This window comes from Pantherophis guttatus, chromosome 2 (genome assembly GCF_059756535.1).
Source record: "Pantherophis guttatus breed Tessera chromosome 2, ASM5975653v1, whole genome shotgun sequence".
Taxonomy (NCBI): Eukaryota; Metazoa; Chordata; class Lepidosauria; order Squamata; family Colubridae; genus Pantherophis; species Pantherophis guttatus.
Genome location: NC_142064.1, coordinates 184,710,092 through 184,719,312, shown reverse-complemented (window position 1 = coordinate 184,719,312; position 9,221 = coordinate 184,710,092). Strand labels below are relative to the sequence as shown.

Below are 9,221 nucleotides of genomic sequence, written 5' to 3'. Positions count from 1 at the left end.
AGCATATCTCAAAGATGTAAGGCTGTTCTGAGATTACAACAGACAAAATCTTTTCCCTTGGAGTCCCAAGGAAACATAGATATTAAAAATGGACCTGAAAGTCCATATATTGAACTAAATAATACTCTGAACCCTTTGGCCCAGTGGTTAGAATGCAGTACTGCAAGCTAACTCACTGCTCACTCCAGGAATTCGATTCTGACCTGCTCAATAGCAATAGCAATAGCACTTAAACTTATATACCGCTTCATAGTGCTTTTACAGCCCTCTCTAAGCGGTTTACAATCAGACCCCAACAATCTGGGTCCTCATTTTACCCACCTCAGAAGGATGGAAGACTGAGTCAACCTTGAGCCGGCGAGATTTGAACCGCCGAACTGCAGCTAGCAGTCAGCTGAAGTAGCCTGCAGTACTGCACTCTAACCCAGAGGTGGGTTTCAGCAGGTTCTGACCTGTTCTGGAGAACCAGTAGCAGAAATTTTGAGTAGTTTGGAGAACTAGTAGTAAAAATTCTGACTGACCCCGCCCCTTCTATTATCTGCCTCCCAAGTCCCAGCTGATTGGGAAGAAATGGGGATTTTGCAGTAACCTTCGCCTAGAGTGGGGTGGGAATATCCTTCCCCTGCCACGCCCACCAAGCCACGCCTACCAAGCCATGCCCTACCCACCAAGCCACACCCACAGAACTGGTAGTAAAAATTTTTGAAACCCACCACTGCTCTAACCACTGCGCCATCTCGGCTCAGAGTCACTCAAGGGTGACTCAGCCTTCCATCCTTCCAATGTCAGTAAAATGAGGACCCAGAATGTTGGAGGCAATATGTTGACTCTGTAAACCGCTTAAGAGGGCTGTAAAGCACTGTGAAGCCGTATATAAGTCTAAGTGCTATTGCTCTTAGAACATGAGAACCACCCCAGAATTATATCAGGGATACACATGGCTTCGTCTCACCCCCAATCCAGACTTTATTATCATTCTGTGCATCAAAACAAAAATAATTGATCTTCATTCATTTGGCTTTGTCCATCCCAGTTTCGATTTATCTAAAATCTACAATGCTTTCCTTCCACTGCATTGCAATGTGGTCTTTCTGCCAACCAGGTGGAGGAAGAGGAGAACAAAACAATCCAGATCCTCAGAAGTTGTGGCTCAGGGAAGAAAAGGTTCCATATTGGTTCACCTCCAAAATAGCACCATCATAGTCTTGACAGCCTCACTCTTTTGAATTGCTGCAGCCATGAAAATAATAAACTGGGTCAAACTCAAAAACACCTTTAAACTAATATGTAGCTTGACATTTACAATATAAGCTGAACATATTTTAATAGTGAAAAGATAAGGATTGTAGGGTTTTTTTTTCCTTCCACCAGTTCTATTAGTAATTTGTGTCCTATACATAAAAACCATGTTTCAATTACAGTGCAAGTAATTCTTGACATACAACCATTCGTTTAATGACCGTTCAAAACTTACAACACTGAAAATGGTGATTCGTGACCATTGCACCATCCCCATGGTCACAGGATCAAAATTCTGACATTTTGGCAACTGGCATGTATTTATGATGGTTGCAATGGCCCAAGGTCATGTGATCACTTTTTGTGGCCTTCTGACAAGCAAAGTCAATCAGGATGCCGGATTCACTTAACAACTGTGTTACTATTTTAACAACTGCAGTGATTCACTTAACAACTGTGACAAGAAAGGTGGTAAAACGGGTAAAAACTCACGTCACAACTGACTTGCTTAGCCATGGAATTTTGGGGCTCAGCTGTGGTCACAAGTTGAGGACTACCTGTATATTCAAGAACAAGGCCAATGTATGATTTCACTGGATCCATATCAAAGTTAACATAAAAAGTCAAATATTAATTTGCATTTAAAAGTGGAAACATTCTTAGCTGTTGTACCGGAATGAAATACATTTGGTGGAATAGGATAAAGACTTACCTCCAAGTGCACCTCCCCATATTTTTATACAAGGCAGTTTTTTTTCAAAGCAGACCCTACTTGAAAATATTCTAATTACCGTAACTAAATTACTACAGTAAGGTTTTATTTGATGCTATATCTAGAAGATACACACACAGGGAAGCTTGAACAGGCAAACATTACTGGGTGTTTGCTTATGAACTTTCCACCTTCCACATGAATGTATGAATAGGCTTTCAGAAAATGTCAGCCAATCAATGCATTGTTCTGCCTTGGAAAATCCATGCTTCTTGTCGACTCAAGATTTTGGCAGTACTCCAAGGTTCACAGACATTCTCCCTTTCCTCCCTTAAATACGCTCTCTAAGAATTCACCAATCACTTGACTTTTCTCCTCCAGTGATAGCCCAAAAGCTACTCAGAGCCAAGGTCTTTTAATGACTAAATCCCATTTTACCTGTTTAAGGCAAAATCAATATATTTATATTTTGAAGAAAAAAACTGAACATTTTTGCAATGTAAAGTAGCTGCAGAAAAAAAAAAAGCATGTCTTCCATACCTAAGGAATTTAAGAAAAATTTACTTCTCCTCCTCCTGGCTATGCACGCATTTCACTGTGTAAGCAAAATCTTTTAAAAAGGTCGACGATGGGATTATGGAATACTACCAGAGCCTTGGTAGTACAGGGGTTTAAGGCACCCTGTTATTAAGCTTATTAAGACCAGCTGCCTGCAATTATTGCAGGGTTCGAATCTCGCCAAGGCTCAAGGTTGATTCAGCCTTCCATCCTTTCTAAGGTAGGTGAAATGAGGACCCAGTTTGTGGGGGCAATAAGCTGACTTTGTATAAATATACAAAAGGATGAAGGCTATTGCTGAGCACATTGTAAGCCGCCCTGAGTCTTCGGAGAAGGGCGGCATATAAATCAAATTAAAAAAAAAAAAAGATGCTTATTTATTTTTTTAGGAAATTTATATGGCTGCCTACTTGGTCACAGCGACTCCAGGCGGCTTACAAGCAATAAAAACACAGAATAGAAAATTTAAAAAATTAAAAACAATAACCCCATCCCCCCTCCCATTCCCAGAGATAGCCATTTTGATGGGCTCCATCCCACTCTGGGTTCTCCAGGCCCGCTAGCAAAACCAAATCTTCAGGGGCCTTGGCCTGCACTAATCTCCAACGTTGTGTGGCCGTTTACTAACCAACTCCTGGAACTGAACTTTTACTCTTCGGTGCACTGGTGTGACACTGTGTCATATTTTAATTATCTTGCTTTAGACTTGACATTGCATATTTACTTTAAAAGTTGTCTATCATACAATTGAATATGAGGGAACCTGTGTTCTGCTACAGTTTTATTTTATTTATCATGTTACATCACACGAGATGAAGAAATAGGGAACATTTGCCCGAGTGCTATCACTTTGTCTAGACATGCTGATTATCTGATGGAATCTAAAGCTGTTGCCAGAGAACAAGGCAATGCGGGGGGGGGGGGGGATGGATGAAGAAGTGAAGGAAGATAGGCCCTGTAGAAAAGAGGAAGGATAGAGGACCATTTCAAAAATCAGAGGGTCTGCTTTGAAATCAATAGTTTTTATCACTTGCTTGAATCATGCAACTTATCCTTTACTTTTTCTAATACTGTACTTCTATTTCTGCAGTTATTACTTTTGACTGCATATCACCTCTTAATCTTAAATTCAGCTGATCTACAATGTATTGCTTGCCATTTTCTTTTCTTCGTTTCTTCTCTCACACTGCATAATATTTATATTCCTCTGTTAACTCTTCTCCTTATTTTTCTTTTCTTTTTGTTTCCAGACATTCAAGGCTGGATATTTTCAGATCTGTGTGTGTGTGTGTGTGTGTGTGTGTCTCCCTCCCTCCCTCCCTCTCCCTCTCCTCCCCTCTCCCTCTCCTCTAAAGTACTGGAAATGGGACAATAAACTAAAACTAACAAAATGCCATTGTTTTTTATCCTGGGGGTGGGGGGGGGTGGACTTCCAGAAGTGGAGCTGTACTTGTTTTAGATGGGACTTGTATTGCCTCTTAAGAAGCAGCTTTGTAGTCTGGAGTGGGGTCCTCCAGAAAACAGCACTGATACTGTACATGACTCATACAGCAGTGAATATTCAGTTTGATTAGAGTCCCTACCTGGAGGAGACCAGCCTAATTCATGACTCATGTGCTAATAATTTCAAGCTCAATACTTGCAATGCACTATTGGATGGGGGGGGAGGGGGAGGCTTGAAAACAGTCAGAAATTGTAGATGGCGCAAAATGTGACAGCCACACCAGAGCAAGGGGTGTTCAGTGGTCCTGCATTACTTCCATGTTAAACAACTGTGCTGGTTGCTCTTTTACGTCAGTTCAAGTATTTATGTCAGTTCAGACAGAGTATTACACCTTGTATGGCTTAAGCTCAAATTACTAATGTGAGCGCTTACTTCTAATGATCTCTGTTGTGGAACAAAATGCTACTGAATTTGAATCGTGCCCCCACATTATTATGAAGCTTCTAATGCTATTATTGTAGTTTTCTGTTTTATACTCTCCATTATTTTAAAAATGTTAGTTTGACCCAGCTAAATGGAAGTGTCTTGCTGATCTTGACAGTTTTTGAAAAGCTAGACAGGGTTGGACCAGAATAGAAGGCAACAAAAACTATTGCTATATTTTTCCTTTAAAAAAACTTATATGGATATGTGCACCATGAAACTTTCTTTAGCTCCAATGTTATTTTCATGCATACCTTATTGTAGTAAGGTATACTTGTATCCCCAAACAGTTAAGGAAATCAAAAGTATCAAAATCAATACTACTCACTCATATCTAACTTCATTGCTAACCTGCCTTTGTCACTCTCTTTATTTTGCTATGTCCCCATATCATTATCTTTATCTAGTCCTCAACAATAAATGAGACATTTAAGATACCCTCAGCTGATCCAATTTAAAGTATTATTTTCCCCACAAACTGAAGATGCTGATGACATTTTTAACATTTGATACTCTTCACTGACTCTGGCTTGGTAGAAGAGTCTGGAGTCCCACCAAGGGTAAGAAATAAGAGAACAACATGATGACCCAGCAGGTTTATACTGAAGTTCAAAGCATGGGAGAAAGGCTGCCACCTCTTCATTTGCCAAGACAAATCTGCAGCCCCAACACATTTAATAGTACAATCACAATTTAGAACAAGTGCTAAGAAGAGATAAGATTTTCTACCTATCTCTCATTCCACGCTGACTGTGCAATTTAGGCCACTGCCCTAGGGCCTAAGGCTGCTAAGTTTTTCCTCTCATATTTTTAGAGAACCTCTCCTCGCAATGGAGCTACCGTCACATTAATAAGGCAGGCTGAAACCAAATCAAAGTGATTCATCAGACAACCGGAGTTTTTTTTTTCCTTGGAAAACTAACTAAACCCTTCCTACAGTAAGAAAGAAGACCTACAGCAAGCTCGTTGGAGCCCAGGAGATCACCACTCTTTCTTGCTGAGAATGTCTGCAAGGGAAGTTTTCTTCCATTTTTCTATGGAAAACATCCCTTTCCCGGCCGATCACCTTGATCTAGCATGAACAGAGGTCTAACTCCAAGATTAAGCGTCCATATGAGGAAACACACGCTCTCTATAAAATGCAAGAAGAGCATCTTGGAAGAGGACCAAGGCGGCTGTGCAGATGAGCTATGGGGGAGTAGCAGCATTTATCAAAATAATTACTGTCTCAGGGGCGAGAGGAAAGACACGGGTCACGCTCCGTGGATGTGCCCACAGTTCGCTGGGCTGAATGAGCCTATCGTGCCTCCGGGAAATGTACTCTCTGGCCTTTCGGGGAATGCGGTCCGGGGGAAAAAAAAAAAAAAAGAGCTTTCCTCGGAACACGGCAACACGCGCTCCCCGATCGCCGTTTCGGGAGAAGCAGGCGACCTCCAATCGCCCCCTCGCCTGCAACACCTCCCCCCCTCCCCACCCCCCACGCCTGGCGCGCAGCCAGCACAGCCCGCTCCGTCCTTGGGGCTCACGGCCTCCGACAGCTGCCCGGGGAAGCGCAGAGGCACGAAAGAATGTGGTGCCACGGGGCGGCTCAGCGCTGGGCAGCGGCACGTCTCCGCCTCCCGATTGGCTCAGCCCAAGGGGTGTGTCGCCCTGAAGGGCGGGGTCGGAGCTGCAAAAAAGGGGAAGGGGAGCCTATCGCGCGCGCCCACGTGCTTTAAAAGCTATTGTGCGTCTTGCCTTTGACAAGGGTACCCAGCCGGCTCCTGCTTCCCCCCCTTCCTGCTTGGCAGCCGCACGTGCGGTACGTGCTCTGCCAAGCCGCTCGCCTTCCATTTGAGCCGGTGGGGGGAAGGGGGTGGCTCAGAGTTGCAGACGATCCCACCCCCCTCCACCCTTAGCACAGGAGGAGCCGTTGCCCGTTTGGGTAAATTAAAAGAGAGGAAGGGACTGTTAGGGCGGTTGCTTGAGCCTGCGAGTGAAAGGGGGAAGATTTGATTATTGGCTGAGAGGGCGAGGCAGAAGGGGAGGTGCAATTACTGTATTGCTGAAACCTTAATGGGAATCTTAAGTCAAAGTGGCAAAATGAAAAGTGGATCGCTCTTTTTTTCCCCCCCTCTTATTGCCTTCCTTCAGAATCTGTCATCAGTTCGGTACCATGAAATAAAGTAGCAATATAGAGAGAATATGACCTGAGTGGTGGTATTCTAAGGAAAACATATTGCGAGCTTTAGGCATTTGTTCTACACATTAATTACAGTATTCCAACCCTCCACCCTCAAATTAGTACTAAAAATCACTTCCAGCAATGTTATCTGTTCACATTGAAAAATAAGGAGCAGAAGTGTGCTTTGATGAATAGCATTTGTTATCTGCATGTCTGTTGGTTCAGAGATGTATCAAATTATTTTTGGGATGTAATTTTATATGAAAGAAGGGATTTTTATCCACATTTTAAACTGGGACTATCAAATGAAGAGTTACTGTATTGTCCTATAAAGTATGTAATTATGTATTACTAAGGCATGAATGAACATTCTTTCTCCTTCACACTGTCAAAAATATTAATATGTTCAATGTCAAAAGGGAACCCCCCCCCCCTTCATTTGAACCTATTTTAAGATGGGGCTTGCCATACTGAACTGATTGGCTGTCTGTTTTAGTATATGATGATTGATTGATAAAAATAAGCACCATCTGTGGGATAAGAACATTATTAGCTGTGCAGTTCAGTGAAGAACAAGCATCTCAGAGAGTGAGTTTATGTTATATGTAACAATGAGAATGTTTGAAAAATACACTAATATAGCCAATGGACATGTTTATTGATTTCTGTTGCAAGGATCACAATGGAGATACTGGAAATTGTGTTGAAAAGCTTGAAGAGATTCATATTAGGAATAATATCGTAAGTTCAAGAGGTTGTTACTTTCAAGAATAGACGTTGTAAAATCTTCCAGCACTAATGCGCTTACAGTTTATTTGGCACATACTATTTCAAGAACTCCTAGCTATAAAGAATTTTAGTTTATCTGAGCCTGCCAACTTAGAATTCAGACAAAGATGCCCTATTACAGAAGTGTGGAAGAGACATAACTCAACAAATTGATCAGGTCTAAGGCCTTTTTCCCACCCTCTTCAAACTATAGCATCAATCTCTTCCAATGTTTTGATAAACTGCTACCTGTGATTCTAATCCAGGAGGTGGCTGCAGATCAGCTATAAAACTATTGCCTAATTCTGGAGTGTTGGAGGACTATCTAGTAAAGCAGGCTGCTTTTCTGCATGGACCCCACTCCTTCATGAAACATCTTCAAAAAAAAAAAAGAAAGAAAGAAAAAAGTTGCCTCCAGAAAAAGCAACTTTGGGACAACCATGACCTGGATGACTGAAAATCTCTACAGACATTTTAGCTAATTTGGGATGAACACCCTTTGAATGGTGTGGGAGTAGGAATGGATTTCCAGAGGGGGAAAAAAATTGCAGACCACAGGAACCAGGAGCACTACTCAGGTGACCCTGAGGACACAGATAAACCTCCAAGTGCTTCAAGGACCCACTAAAAGGATGCAAATTACCAGCTGTCTACAAGGAATATAAATCCTTCCATTCCCCGCCATCCAGTCAGAGCTGAAGAAGCTTCTTGGATGAGAAGAGAAATATCTTTAAAAGAAAAAACAAGAACATCCAGTTACCTCCAGAAAAAGCACCTTTGGGACCCCCACTCCTTCATACCAATAGGTCTAATTTACTGTGAAAACTATCCACTAATCAGCATTGCTCTGTTGGGTAGGTGGTTTCCCATTAGCCAGTGAGAGAGTTAAGGGCTTTGCATACCCTAAATCATTTCATAGCCATTCAGCAGCCAACCAAAATAGAACCATCAAGTCAGCAGTGAAAATAGGAAATTGAATGCCAGTTTAGTTTTCTTCCAACAAAAGCATGGTAGAGAGGACTTTACCTAAACCATAGGGAAAGGCTTTCTACTTAAGTGTCCCGATGGAAAATTGCAGACGATGCAGACAGAAGATCAGAAGATGCAAAGAGAAATCACAAGTGAGGAATGTATAAAAAGCTGGTGGCTCTGTTTGCCTTGATTTCATCTCATTACTCTGAAATAAAGATACATGCAGTTCATCTCAAACCAGAACCACTCTAAAGATTTTCCTGTGATCCCAAACACTAAAAACATAATCAAGCAATTTTGTGTCAATCATCTGCCTATTTTTTTTTTAATATCAGATACGACACCTATTTCTTTTAATAACCATTGCAGAAGTGAAACTGGCAGGGCCTTGTTTTAAGTTGAATTATGAAATCTAGCCATTGGAAAATAATGGCTCAAGTGAATGAATAGGCCCAAAGAAATCAGAAATAAGGTACTTTCCAGGAATTTGTGATCAGTATCAAAAATCCTCCCTTTTTCCATCTTTTTTATCCATAGAAAACCTAGATATTTCTCCTCAATGTATTAGGGGCACCATCAATTTTCAATTGCCACACTGCTGTAGTTAAAAGGGCCACAGGACCACTGAAGTATTACAAATCCTCCAGACACATAGCAGTAGTTTCCCTTCACGGTCAATCCATTTCTGACAAATACTGAATGATTAATCAATCAACTAATCTATCAATAAAAAGTAGCAGATAGGGAGACAGATTCCATCACTGCACTTTCCTAGATCACTTGGCACAATCAGACATTTTCAACTATGTCCTTATCTTTCACTCTTTCCCACAATAATGGCTGGGGACAATTTAAATTTACCCTTATGATCTCTTTAGAAA

The 9,221-nt window shown here is 41.6% G+C and overlaps 1 long non-coding RNA gene across 1 annotated transcript; it reads right to left on the bottom strand.

The window, feature by feature from the left end:
* Window positions 1-872: 872 nt before the first annotated feature.
* LOC132710945 (uncharacterized) lies at window positions 873-5,783 on the bottom strand. The gene is made up of 3 exons (XR_009621684.2): window positions 5,166-5,783; window positions 1,732-1,796; window positions 873-1,230 (listed from the first exon to the last, which is right to left on the bottom strand). It is a non-coding gene; the product is annotated as an uncharacterized LOC132710945 (long non-coding RNA).
* Between the last annotated feature and the right edge of the window lie 3,438 nt (window positions 5,784-9,221).